Source organism: Hetaerina americana, unplaced genomic scaffold (assembly GCF_022747635.1).
Source record: "Hetaerina americana unplaced genomic scaffold, ioHetAmer1.1.p SCAF_4, whole genome shotgun sequence".
Taxonomy (NCBI): domain Eukaryota; kingdom Metazoa; phylum Arthropoda; class Insecta; order Odonata; family Calopterygidae; genus Hetaerina; species Hetaerina americana.
The window spans coordinates 42,478,126-42,493,583 of NW_027286985.1; the positions used below are offsets into that span (position 1 = coordinate 42,478,126).

The window sequence follows — 15,458 nt, forward strand, 5'->3', positions numbered from 1 at the left end:
ACACTGCTGCCTTCATGCTAACTTTTAAACGTAAACCAACGATATTGTTTCAGTATGAGAAAGCGTCCAATCTTGAGAATAATTCTCACATCGAAACTATCGTCCATTCCCGTTTAAAAAAACACAGAAACTTACCAGGAACAAATAAATTGCAGTCATGCATGAATTCAATATGAAACCCTTAAATTGATCGCTTATGAGCAAGGCATAGTCAAATGTAGCTAAATATTAGATTGTTACTTAAGAAAATAATATACAAATGCACCTTAATAAACTACTTGTAAGATTTGCCAACTAAATCGCTGCACAGTGCTAAATATTACGTCAATGAATACGTTAAATCAGACAAAGTGAAAAACAGAGCGGTTTCGTGAGTTTTCGGAAGAATTGGATTTAAAAAGTTACCCAGAATCAACTCATAACTCATATACTTACAATGAGGAAGAACTGGGAAAATGTGCATAACAAGGAAAGGAACGATGTCAACTGAGAAAATATATGCATTCAAATCGTTTCAATTACTCTTCCGCTGACTTTCTTCCATTAATGCTCGAAAGTATATAGGTTGCTGAAATTTCGACTTGCAAATGGTGCAGATGGCGATTTCATATGCAAAAGCTGTTGAGCACGATTTCTTTTGGAGCGACGACGTTACCATAAAGGGTGAAAAAATTCAACTGGCAATTATTTTGAAAATATTTTAATTGGCTACAGAAAAGGAGCTACCACGACAGCACAATTAATGTGCAGAAGCTTTACTTAAACGTACGTACAAAATTAATGGAAATGAATAAAGACGAAAAATATGTATTGTTCTTCAGAGAATATTAAAACCTCGAAATTGACCAGTTTAATCAACTGCATTTAAACCAATTAACAATGAGTTTTAGTCTCGCTTATTTTTAGATTCCTGAATATGAGAGCTATTTAATGACAACTTGCTCGAAAAGAGCTGGTCTTTAGTCTCAAGAAACGAAATATAACTAGACAAAATTATATGAATCTAGCACTGTATACACATGCTTAAGCAATATTATCAGTATGGACCTGTACAAATTAACAAAATGAATGAGAAAGGCGTTTCAACATTATCTTTTTTTGTACTCGTAATCGTCGTTGTGCAATTCGAAAGAGAATTAAAAGTCTTGAGTCAATGGCTTTATTCTTTGAGACATCGGAGAAACAGATGTCGAAAAAGGATATCCGCGATTCTGCTCCGGCGGAGGCGATGGTCGGCGCCGGACACGGAAAAAAACCGATGAGACTACATCATTTAAAGTTCAGAATGGCGTCACACTTGCTGGCTATTTTCTTGATGCACAGACTTTTTTGCCTTAAAATTCTATCCGCGGTTTTAATGCGACGCGACATCACTCCTAGCGCCACATCAACTGGAATGTATTTCATTTCCGGCCATTTTCGTGAATGGATGCTCTAAAACGAGAGGGAAAAATTCTGTCCTTCTTTCCACAAAAATGGGTTTAAAGAACCTCATCGGCGCGACGAGTTTAAGTACAATATAAGTCTAGGAACTTAGGAAATTCTAAAGAGAAAAGGACCCACCAAGCTTTAACTTTTCTGAAATCTCCTCGTGCCTCCCTATATCTCGTGTAATCAAATCTGGAGATCTTTTTCAGTGGTGAATCCATCACATCTGGGCCTTGTTTCGCAGACCTGCAGGCCGATTCGTAAGTCCCCTGAAAAGCATTAAATATAAAGATCGTTCAACGATTGAGTATGTTTTGATTCCGGAATACGGCAGTTAAATAACGACCGTTTTAAATGGTGTCAGGATTGCAAAAAGTATCAATAATATCAAAGAGAATGCTAGATAGGGTGGCATACACCAGAAAAGAATATTATGGAACTAAAACTTGCATACCAGTCACATGAATGCAAACGTTTCATCGCCGCAGAACGTTGGTAATGAAAACTCTCTTGTATCATCAACAAAAATTAGGACATTTACGAAGGCTAATAGAAAAAAAAACTACAATGACTCAGGGGAGTGGTTTTTGAGGGAGGTAGGGGAATAATGCGAGGCAGTAAACATGCAATAGCTTCGTGTGGGCGGGATGACTGTAATTCCTGCAATGAGTGACTTCATTGCCAGTTAGCTTCGCACGCTGAATTCGACTGACAGTAGGGGTTTCAATCGCTTGAGATCGCTGGGACTGTTTGTTCTACCCCGAATCATTCTAGACCTATTTTATGGGTGGATAGCCTTTTCCCAAGAGAATTAATCGCTGAGGGTACGTGTATTCTATACGTATCTAGTAGAAGCACTTCATTTTTCTTTCGATAGCTTTTCATGTTCATTCGCACGAATTCACGACTTTATGTCGAATGCGTTTCTCTTTATAGAGCTTTGCAACCAATTCATTTGACAAATTATTTTTGATTGACTCCTGCCCAAAGTATACTTTCTTCCTCCCATTCTTGTAATTTTTATTCCTCACCCATACTATTTCGACTTTATTTCTTCAGCGCGTCCTACCCCCGTCATATTCCTTTCACTCCCCATGGAGAGAATGACGAAGAAGTCGAAACGTAATTCGGGAAATAAAATGTTTTCATGTAACCCCTGCTACGTGCTTTTAGGAACTTTCTCCAAGGCTACCGAAAAAAACAGTAGACAGAGAGCTCTCTCATGAACATCTAAAGTAATATAAGGGAGGGTTTAAGGGGAAAATAATATGAGTAATTACCCCTAGAAGGACTACCGACCGCAAAAAGGTTAGTCTTTAAATATGGCCATCACATTGTGAAACTCGAATTTTTGATACACGTAAGACTCAAAATAATAATACATGTTTATGAATTAGAGTATATGGATACGATCATAATATACGAGTAATGTAAATATTTGTATATATTCCATTACCAATAATTCAAAGTATACTTGGTTCAGTTTTAATGTCATAAATTAATTGCTTATTTTATTAATTTCAGTTCTCAGTTGCAGTATCAATTCGCCAAATTGAACTGTGCTTTTGGATACGAGGGTTGCTACTTATATTTACAGCCTCGTAAAGAAAAGACAGTATTTTATTGTTGAAAATGGCTTTATTGTTTTTCGAAGTATTCTCCATTATAATCAATACACTTTTGCATGCGCTCGAACCAATTTTCGTTACACTTTTCCACTCTGATTGAGGTACCTCCAAAGCCTGGTTTTTGAATGCATCAACGGCTTCTTTAGGCGCCAAAAAACGTTGCCTAGGCAATTTTTTCTTGATAAAAGGGAGTAAAAAGAAGTCATTTAGACCTAAAACAGGGTTTTACGGAGGATGACCAATCAGTTAGCCGTTTTGGCCAGTCAAATAGGTAGTTGTTTCAGCCGATATGTGAGAGCTTGCATTGTCATGATAAAGAATGATCCTCCGTTGCCACTTCTTTTTCCGCCAAGTACTTCTGGCAAACAAATGCTCGTGCACTATTCAGAATTCACGGTTCTACGGTACTCTAACGATACGGTTGCACATGTCCAGTTATTTCGAAGAAACAGGCGATCATTTGCTTCAATATGCTTTATGCACGAATCACTTTTGTCGGATTTGGCTCGTCTTGGAAGACCCATGCAGTGGATTGCTGTTTTGTTTCGGGCTCATACGCATAGATCCAAGATTCGTCACCAGTGCAGATGTTATACACAGCTTTTAAAGCACCGCGATTGTATTTGTTGAGCATTTCTGTGCACCAATTGATACGAGCATTTTGTTGAGTTTTTGTCATATCATGCGGGATCCAACGAGAACACATTTTTTTCACAGCTAAATGTTCCTGCAATACCTTAAAATTATCACACGAAAGAGTTCATGAGTTAACTCTATTACTATTTTTGCTGGGACAAAATTTTCGAGTCACTGTAAACAACACAAGTAATGATCAGACGACAACATTTTCGGAAGAAATTTAGCGTTAAAAAGGGTCAAACTTTGATATAAAAACGTTAGATGGCGCCTAAAGCACTTAGTGCTGTCAAGGGTCATCATATAAAAGTTAACCCTCGTATAAAGGATCCTGAGCTATCATATTCCTTGTTAAACTATCTATGCAATTGTTCTTTTTAAACATGCCAAGTTGTTCTAAATAGAAACATTATATTGGACACTCATTTTGCCATTCATTTCTAAATTTCACCCAATTGTTTTAGGTGTGAAGAAACATAAATAGGTCCAGCATTAATTATTTTTAATGAATCATTAGATAATTATATAGCAAATAACTCATGTATTCTAAGTTGTTCACAGAGTATTTTCTTACCCTCTACCCTCATGTCCTCCGTATAGAGGGCGATATTAGGGATGCCTTTCTGGCGGAACATGCTGGGCTATGTACAAAATATTTATCATTAATAAATGTTATCTTGGGGCGAAATTGTACGAAGTTTTATTTCAAGTAGTTTAATTGCATTTCGAAACTCCTTTGGCATATCTGCGTAGAAAAAACGGTCACATGGGTACCCTTCAAACAGTCCTTTTTTCGCGTAGGAAAACGAATTCTACGCTCAAAAATAAAAACAACTCACGATGCCTGTAAATATATGGTATTGTAATTTTATAATGTCAGGTTAATTTGCAATAAGATACTCAAATAGTATCACATCAATATTTATAATGCTATTAAATATTATTTCCATTAGTATTGCCACCACAATATTGATAGGCAGTTCACCTTCGAAGATAGACTGCAGCAAATATACTATATACTCTAGCAGCAAATACCCCCGGACTGTAGCTCACCCATCTTATGTTGTTTTAGCAGATCTTAAACTTGGTAAATTCCAGCGCAACCAAACTCCGCCAAAGGCCGAGGTTTCATATTACGTTTAGGGTATGGTTAATAAATTTTGCTTCATTAAATCTTAATTGGTTACGCAACCATCACGCCGGTCCTTATCGTTGCAGGAAAAGTCAAAAAATTTCCATTTAAACGATATTTCAGGCCACACCATTATCCTTAACCCTTTCACTTTCCCTTTTTTTTCCTTTCACTAGTTTCTTCCATTATACACTACCCTTGTATACCCTTAACGTCCCCATTACATTCATATTTTCTCTTCTTTCCTTGGTCTTCTGTTTCTTTTGCCGCTAATATTCCTTGAGAGAGAGAGAGAAAACTTACACTTTTCTAAAATTCCTGGCAAAAGCGTCTCCATTGTTGACAACGGCCATCTTAAAGTCTAAGTCTGAACGAAAGGACTGAGAGGAACGAACGACAGCTGCCGATCACTTGCGTCCAAAACCCTTGAGAGAAAAATCCTTCCCGCCTCCACTTCCACACCCCCACAGGGGAGGGAGGGGAGGTGACGTCATGGATAACTCAAAAGAGAGATGGGGGGGTTATATTCTGGGCGGACGGATCCCCTCAATCTCCCCCTTTACCCCCTCCAATCCCTCGGCGGCCCACGGTGAGTGCGACGGCCGATAAATAAGCAATCTGCCCCGCGAAGGAAGCGGCTCCCGTGCGGAGCGGAGTGAATAAATATTTCGCGCACGCGTGCTCGCCCGCCCGTGAGCCGTACTTCAACCGGCTGGAATCGTTAACTGTTTCCCGGAGAGGCGATGGGGAGGGGTCGAGAGGTGAGGGGAGGAGGGGGCGGAGCGAGTGCGAGCGTTTTGACGTAGGATTGCGCGATATGACATGACATATAAATATCGGCACCATATCGAAATTGTTTTCCAAATACACCTTCACGATATGAATAATTTCATGTACATTGTTAAAGATCGATAACTATCGTAGATATGACGATTTGGATAATATTGCTACAGAATAATTATTGTCAATTCGATATTTCGTGATAAATGAGATGTTTATTTTGCATCGACGGTCGTGTTTGTGCAATGAATATCGCGAACCGTTACTTTTAGTGCCTTTAACTTGGAATGATGAATTTTAACCGACAAATAATATTTCATTCAAGAGATTCCAGTTACATTTTTGACTGTCCCTAGTGGCTCTTTATTCCTACAAGAAATACCTTTTGTTTTGCTCCAAATGATTTCCTTCTTCGTTCCTTCGTAGCTTCTGCCTACCTTAATGCTATCCACAAAGCCTACTTTTTTCTTTCTTCATTCCGCTTACACAACGTTCTTTCCTCAATCACGAAATAGCTTAAAAAAGTATAAAACGTAATATTTATCATAAGATAGGAGACTAATTACTTATCATTTATGCTGTTGTCGAGTATAGTATATTTTCTCTATTATTTATCATTATTTAGAGTCATCTGCTGAATCCCTTTTATTTGATTAATTAAATTTATACGAGAAAAGTTGGCTAATAGTTGATTGTCGCTTTGTAATAGCTAACTAATAACATCTGTCGCTTTGTAATAGCTAACTAATAAAATCATTCTGAACTTTTTTCGAAAACATTCACAAAATTCTCTTTAAGGTATTTATTACGTACTAAAAGAAAATTAAACCAAATTATGATATTATTGGTAGCCGAAATTACCAATCGATCTCATTTATGAGAGAATATTAAATAATTTGAGGGAATAGGGATTGACTGCGAAATGAAGGTACGGTTGAATGTTTTTTAAGACACTCCCAAGAGGAATATTATAAGCCAGAGGAATAGAAGCACATATATTTAACAGTTCATGAACGTGGGATGGAGGAACGTATTTAAATAAAGTTATTTATGATTAAATCCGCTACTCTCGTAAATAGGTCCTACAATCTAAATACCTCACATTACAATAGCCATTCTAATAACATATTTTATACATTACACAGGGATAGACAAATTAATGAATATTAGTAAAAGGTGTAAATTGTCTAGTAAAGCCTAAAATTGGTCTATTTTTCATCAAAGCCAAGTTAACTGGTGCTATTTTCGAATTGGAGGAACTTGAATTGTTTGTAACGCTTTTATTCCATTCATTAAATCGTGATGCAAATAGCTTAAATTGCAACAACAGATTGTAGCAAATATAGTTCTCATTGACGATTTTCACTATGGTGACCATAACCGCATGTTGACTTCCACCCAAAATCAATGGTACTTCCACCCAAAATCATAGTTTACATCGATATAGAGTGTTGACGATAACAATTTGAGAAAAAAGTCTCGATTTACTCTATCTATGGCATCATCTGAAGTTACTAATTCAAAGATATTTGCTTTGCAGCTGTTTTCTCCTCTCATACTCCAATAGCCTCTTCATTTATCCATATTTTATAACATTCTAGTCCATTTTCCTTGGCCTGTTACGACGCACGTGATTGGTAGCCATTGTCTGTGGGCCTTCACGTCCGTTCTTTCAATGGCTGTAAGAGACTGTTATGCCTTAGATCATGGCCTCTTGAGAGTGAATTCTAGATTGGTTTCGTGGGGAACATTATGCTGTCCGTTTTTCTGCGTTATGGTGAACGTCTTTAGAAAAAGAGGGGAGCATTTTATCCTCAAGATTCATGGTAAAATCGGGAAATTGCTGAAGCACAAAATGCTCCTCACGCAAGCAAACTCGAAGATAACCAAGGCATCACCGAATTGCTGCGAACGCCCAGACTCGAGACTTTATTCCTCCCAATCCTACCGCGGCGGCTCCAACAGACTACCTACCAAAAACTTAAAAACAGTAATTACCATTGGCCATAGTTTTACATCTACGCTTGCCATTATACTGGTAGTATATGGCCATCTACATTGTGATTGTATGCGTGATCTATGCGTAAAACTTAAACTACCGAGGTAGGTTTATGAAAGAATTCTGCAATTGACTTATTGGAAGATAAAATAACTAAATTAAGGTAATTATTCTAAATTTGCCAATCCTCAACAAATCATAAATAATTACGTTAAGGGTCCATTTTTATATGTTAAATTTGTATTAGGCCCTTCGTTATTTCACGCCTGAATATTATCAGAATGCCCAAATGCTATAGGAGAAACGTAAAAGTTTCATTGGCAGTTGATCCCCTTAGCTTTTGAATATCCACCGAGATCCGGACAAATTCCTCTGCTTCTCCATTATTATAATTTTTAGTCACGACTGTCTTTTTATTGGTTGCTTCATTTGTACTTCAAACCATCAACTAATTAAACATATTCTGATTTCCTAACTCTTACATATCTGACATCGCTGCTCATCGTGGCTCTCTAACATAACCAAAGGGCATAACGTCACTCATTGCTGGAATGAATTACGTAATCTAAACACTTTACAGTGCGCACGTTTTATTTGCTTGCAGACGCAGACATTTTACGGCTAGAAGCACATACCAACCAACACTTCCTATAATATAGCAGAATTTAGAATGCTCACTCAAAAAGAAATAAGGCAAATGCCAATTTTAGATCGCCAGTCCGATGGATGGATGCTGCAAAACGAGATCGCAGGGATGTCCAACGTGACGGGCGGCACACAGAATGATCGCAAAGTCGTAAGGAGAGAGGAGAGTGGTGGACGGGAGTAGAAGGAGGCGGTGAGAATTCGAGCAGTTAAGAGAAAGGGGGAGAGTGGGAGAAAGGGAGATGGAGAGAGAGTTAGAATGGTGATGGGAGTGGAGTAACGGAGGGAGATCGAAAGGGTGTGGGAGTGAGGGGCGGGTGCCTTCGGGGGGAAAAGCTTTCGGGGTTGCGGGAGGAAGAGAGGGATGGGGGCCACCGTGGGAGGAGGGGGTTCGGGGGAGGAGGAACGGGGGGCAGCGGAGGCGTTGGAAACACTTGGCGGCCGACATGGCGCGGGTGACCTCATCAAAGTCGCCCCTCGCTTTTTCTTTCATTCTTTCGTGCCCTCTTCCTATTACGAGATGCACGACCCCTTAGCCCATCCCCCCTAAGACCGTCGCGGGGGCGGGGAGAGAGGGGTGGAAGGCAGATGCGTGCTGTGGCGGCGGCACACATTAAGGATTGTGTTTCGGGGAGAGCGGAATGCGGTTGCGAAACAATCGCCGTCGTAATTTCTCCGGTCGCGTTGACGCCCAGGATTCGGCGGAGGGGGCGATCATATCGGACGCTCGTGTAGGTACCTACCTCCTCTTCCCAACCTTCGTGTCTCAGCCTCCTTACGCCGTTCGTTCAACCGCCCTGCAGCATCTTTCGTAGATGCATCACCACTCCCCGAATTCCTCAAACATCCCCGTCACGAGGCTCGTTCTGTCCCTCAACTACCGTATAAATCATTCACATAGGCCAAACTTTGTCGACTAGCGTGATACCCATTGTTGGTAATGAAAAACTTAGTTAATTTTCACGCGATTTTTATTTTTCAGATCAATATCGTCGTTGCAGTCTCATCGTCAAGGCTAAATAACCATTGCCAAGATAATGTCATCTCGACTTTGGCGCCGAAATCGACTGGGAAACTAAAAACTGATGTTAAATTACAAAAAATATGCCTCTTTGCGATATTATTTCGTTTATTTATAATATATCGTGTGAAGATCCTAGACTAAAATTATTCCAATAAATTAGATGTCTAATTTATATGATCGTGTCCAATCTGATAGTTTGGATGAGTTTTTGAGTGAAAATTGTTACCTTCAGACTTATCTCAATAGTTTCAGCCTCAACTTTGTGGAAGTTCATTTTAATAAATGAAAAAGAAAAACTTTGAAGTTCGTGCAACTCGCAAAATTTAGTATTGTTAACTGTAATGACACGATTATTTTTTAGGTCACGAAGATCAAGTGCATTGCACGGTAAGGGGACAATAGAGGTCGCTGCCGGTCGTAGTGTATCGGTCTCTCAGTCTTAGAGATCAAACTGAGCAAATATTTACCTCGTTATGTTTTGTACGCCTTCGGACAGCGTTCATGAGAATATTATCAACGTGGCATCTAACAGGGGAAACTTCTGTTATGAGTTAGTGATATCTGCTCTAGTTATTATATTCGCCAATTGTCTAAAAGGCAAAACAAATACTTCCATAGCTCCATAATCTTATATTTAATTTTGTCACTACCGCCTAATCCATGAATGTACCGCGGGGCTTGAATTATTTACTCGAAGTTGAAGGTGATATCGCTCGTTAGTAAAATAGTAAATCATAGGAAAATACTAACACCTCTGCTAACAACCTTATTCTATGATGAAAAAATGGAAAACCTCTTACTGCCGTAAACATTGAAAGAAAAAAACAAAAATGAGATGGGTCCTTTATTAGGTTTTAGTTTTTTCATCAGCATGGAAGTCAAAATTTTATACATATAGTTGGAGCTTTTCATTTTTAAATTCTAGTTAAAAGTCTCTTGCACTTCATGCATTACGTTAATTTTGAATTTGCATCGAAAACACTTATTCCATGTAATATCATCCCCTCAAACCGGTAATCGCGTTATTCTAACTTCCAGCATCCCATGGAGCAATTCCCAGGGAGGGCGGTACATGGAGTGAATCCGCGAGAACCCAAGGCGTCTGACCCAGATGCCAAGCGCTAGTGCGTGCGGGGTGCGGAGAGGGCTCTCGGTGCACCATGCAGCCCAGGCGAAGAGGAAGGAAATACCACCATTTAGATGAGGGGTGAAATTCTTCAATCGTGGGGCTATTCTCCGGAGCCAAAGCACGCGCGCACCCAGCGGGGACTTGATCCTCGGAGCACTCATCCCTGGTGGACGTGACTTAATGGAGTCGGATGCGAGAAAACTCTCCATTTCCAGCACGCGGAGAGGGAGCATATGCGGCTGGAGCCACGGATGGAGTTGGGAGCATACTGTGGAGGGAAGAACGGGATTTTCCGCCATGATTTGCTGGAAACGACGACGGAGTGAACCTGAGTCTTTCGAGGTGCCGACTCCATAAATATATTCGCAAAAACTTGCACCTTTCCAAGATGATCAATCAGTCACACGAATGATAATTAGTAATCACGATCGCAAAATCGCCACTGAAGTATAAAAGTAATGCGTAGCACTACTGCGAATTTATCGTAATGACCGACCGCTGGCTTAAAATTGTTTTTTTTTACGATTTCACTCCTGTTTTCTTCTTAGTCACGGTGTAAAATGCAGATAACTGTTGAAGCGTCTAGATTTTTCACTAGACCTTTTGATCAAAAAGTGGCTATTGTCACCGTATGACTTCTTTCGTGAACGTGTAACTCTGGGTCCGGAAATACTGGACCTTCCTTCCTTTTCTCAAGTTGTTTATTGAAGTGATTTTTGATCCCTGGTAAGTCCCACGGGTAAAAAAATCCATTATTTGAAAGCAGCAATTAAGTAATAGAAATAATTTAGATTTTATATACCCAGCAGTTTTGCGCCGATAACTAATGCGAGGTATATATGTTTCACATTCTTCCTTGTTGTGTCCCAGCTTGCGTGTTATTCGGTGGCTTTCGTGCTGCATCCTGGGGTGTAGTTGTTTGTTGATTTATGTTATATGCGTTTGCATGAGTGTTGGATGAAGGGATTTTTGCATGAGTGCGTGCGCTGCTGTGGGTGTAATTTTCCATGTTGTTGTTTTGCAAGTGGTATTGTTCCTTTTTACGGTTGGTGAACTAACACCCCCAGCCACACGCCCTTGCGGCGGCTTGCGGGGTATAATGTAGAAATAGAAGTATAACAGACGAAGGGATTCACGCAGTTTTAATGATGGCAATTAGATATTTGAGACGGATTATTTATTATCCTATCACATTTCCATAGATTTTGTTGGTACACTGATCAAAAATCAACTATCTCGACAGTATAACAAACGAAATTGACGATGCGTGGAGGCATGACCTCCGGAAATTGGTCGTTCAACCTTTCTTGAGAGTAATGAAATCTTGCACCTCGCTTCAGCCATTTCTATTAAGTGAGGTAACTCGCTCTTCTGTGCATAAGTTCGTAAATTTACAACAATACATTCTCTTCAAAGTTTTCGAAGAAATGCCCACCCGTGTGCTAAGGTTGTGGGGGAAGAAATGGCGAAATCCGACGATATAATTTGGAGCACTTACGTAACGTACCAGTGACGTCAAGAATTTGAACAAAATCAGCGCCCTTAGTCGATATAATTTCCACTTTCTCGGCGCAGGCAACACCAAGTGTCCACTTGATTACTTCGATGGGGAGGCGTTAGGAGCTAAAGGAGAAGTTTTGAAAGAAGTACATAATCACTTTAAACTCCGTTTTAACCACTATGCTGTCCCACACGAGTCAGAATCCTCCTTCCCATAGGGCACATTCCACGCAATTAGGAGAGGGATGGGTCAGGGACGTGACCAAGGGCACCAAACGCACGCGTTATTTTTAGATTCTCCTGCCGCCCCTCCCCCGAAGGATGAGCGAATACCCTTCCCTCAGAACATAACAACGCAGCTAGCCATCTGACATCACATCGGCCCAAAGTGTGATTGGGGAGGCATTACTCATGATTGGCTTCGGTCATGGCGGAAGTTGACCTCATCGGATTACTTCAAAGAGCGTATCTGCAATTTTACGGTCAACCGGCTGTTCATGACCCTGGTAGAAATGGGCGATTTTCGAAAGGACAAAGGTAATGATTAGATTTTTAACTGTTTAGCTTCGCAAAACGTTGACTTAAGAAAAGAACAAGGAAAGGGCCTATTTGTAAATTAGTATTATTTTATGAACGGGTCATCAATGTAGTAAAATAAACAAAAGGTTTTTCGTTTTTTCGGAGAGTACACTTAAAAGCAAAGGAATTATGGGTTTCGAGAGCGAGATAAAGGAAAGTCGACAAAACACCATGCTTAAAATTAAAAAAAAACATGAAAAAATAAACTTTCTGTTCAAATTTAACTCCATTTATGATATGAAGAATTCTGCATGTCCGGGTTTTCACCGCGTTGTTGTTTGAAGCCGACAACAGTTTCGCCGAAGTTTCATCCGGCGTCTTCAGGTCGAAGACCTGAAGACGCCGGATGAAACTTCGGCGAAACTGTTGTCGGCTTCAAACAACAACGCGGTGAAAAACCGGACATGCAGAATTCTTCAAGCCACCGCCGCGAAAATCTACGCAGCCATATCCATTTATGATATTTTCTTGCTTCACTCTCGAGAAAAAATTTTGATTAAAATATCACGTAGCACGAAACCTGGGAGTTGACCAAGTTTATTGATAGTAACGGATTTCCTCCCCTGAAAGAGCTATTTCAAGCGATAATTCTTCGAGAAAATAAAAAAAAATTATTACGACAAACAAAGTGTAGATACTTACATAATCACAATAGGAATTATTACTCGTTTCTTAATATGACAACCTAAGACAGAGGATGATTCAAAATAAATTTCACTCTATTTCTCATATCGTTTTTGAGTTCAGCATAACGAGAATTTCTTTTCCGCTGGTGTCGCAAATCCTTTCCATTTGAAGACACTGCTTATATACTTATGGCAACACTGCTGTTTCATATTTACTTCTGAAAACTAGTTGACTGGATTTCCTCTATTTTGTGAATAAAAAGATGAGAGCATTACATTTGAATCCCTAAATAATATGGACCAAAATATTTAGCACATCTATATCACAAAAATTATATCTAAATTAATCACCACATTAAAATTCACGCTTAAGTTGCGATAAGCAACAATATGCAGATTAGTTTAGCCAAACCTTAACATTTTCATGCATCCTATTTGAGGCTTCATAGTAATTGTTCTTCATGCAAATGTAACTTGCACGGTTCTCAAAATGTTAGTGTGGAAGTATTTTAGGATGGCGAAGGTGAAATTTCATTACGCTGCAACGGAATATTTTGAAATTTTATGATTTAGGCATTTATGACATCAAAGAGCGCCTTGGGTCCGTTCAAATACGTAGCCTATTTGAAATCTTCGTGACATTTTCCGAATTTCCCGCCCCACCCATTTTCACCCTCGGATACGAATGTGCCGATGGCATGATGGGTAGGCCGGCATCCTTGGCGAAGCGGGCCCCCGATCCGGAAGTATGGGAAACGGCTGACTTATCCGCGTATCTCTCGCTCCTCCCCACGGTGGTTCGTTAGGCTCCTCGCGTGTCGTGGTGTGTGTGTCGTCATGCGCGAATAAACGCGGGGTGGAATGGAGTGTCGGCCGGCGGCAGCCTGCCCGCTGAGTGAGGATAGCGCATTTCCTGGAGATAATGGGCCTAGTTAAGATTGGGCGGCTGGCGTGTGGGTGGGGGATGGAATTCTCCTTCCCCTCCTCCCGCCCTACCCCCGATCCCCGTTCCCCCCCCCCCTTCAACCCTCGCCCACCATCATCCCCCTCCTCTACTGACACACTAAGCTCCTCGCGACTGCAAGTTCTTGGTGACCATTGATTTGCGTTCGTCATGACGACGATATGTTGCTAGGAAAAAATACCACGGGAACAATATGGAAAAATTAAATTCAAAAATATTCTGTTCCAGATGGCATAGAACTCAGCTTTCATCATCCGAAAATTGACTGTCATGCATTTGGAGAATCATACCGGATATATCCGAAGATTATTCATCATATAATATGAATTTATAGCGTTAGAGTTTAATTAATTTGGTGCACATATTGTTTTGATAAATATGTATCAACATAATTAATTCCATGAAATGGAACCAATTATATGAGTGCTCAACGCTTCCACAGATTTAAGAAGCTCACCTAAATTAGCATTATTAATGACGTCACACACGAGCTCTTCATGATCGGTTATTGTTACGTGTATATCGATAGTGTTTTCACACAGTCTGTTTATGACGTTTGGCCCAAACGACATTGTTCAACAGCGCACTTAATGCGTCAAGTGGATTAAATTTCGACAAAAAAGATTATGCTTAATAGTGATCATTATGTAGGTAGGTTCAACATCAATAACTTGCCGATAATTTATATGTACATGTTAATAAAATAGATAAAAAAGCTACTCCGTCTCTGGCATCAAGAATAGTTTTGAGCACTAAATTTGAAACAATGATATTGTCATGATAAAAAACTGTAGCGTTGCCAGGAAAAAAGCGTGAAAAATGCTGTTGGATTCAAAATGAGATTTCCATGAGAGGTTTCTATAATCGGACTTTAGAACTTTTGGATGTCAATCCAATGAATCCGTTGCTACGTATGCTCTCCATGCATCGCTAATGACCTCGATGAAAAGAATGTCATGCTACTGGGATGGACTGTGCATACACACACACTCGTCGATTAGGGCAGAGCCGAGGGTACATTCAAAGTGATAGGGTTTAAGGGAAGGAATTAAAGGGGACGGGATTGATGCAGAGGATAGCGCGACTAGCAGCTTTCTATACCGAGGGGCTTTATCAGAGCCCTGTGACAATTTCGTATTTTTCAGTGATATACCAATCCTGACTCGGGCTTTGCTCTTTATTTGCTTTACGCATCGCCCGTTATGTCCTAAGCTGTGCTGCATGAACTGGCCTATCACTCACTCCGTGTTTAGGTGATGTAAACGGAGGATATCGATAAAACTTTAAACCAATTATTCATGGTCCGTCGAAAAAATAGGCAGAATAAATCCGGGGAAACTATTATAACACATCAAAGTACAAATTACTAAAATTCTTTAAAATAGCAC

General features: G+C 39.9%; 1 protein-coding gene across 1 annotated transcript in view; it reads right to left on the minus strand.

The window, feature by feature from the left end:
• Positions 1–15,458, minus strand: part of LanB2 (laminin subunit gamma-1) — a 332,757-nt gene that overhangs the window by 246,040 nt on the left and 71,259 nt on the right. The window lies entirely within an intron of this gene.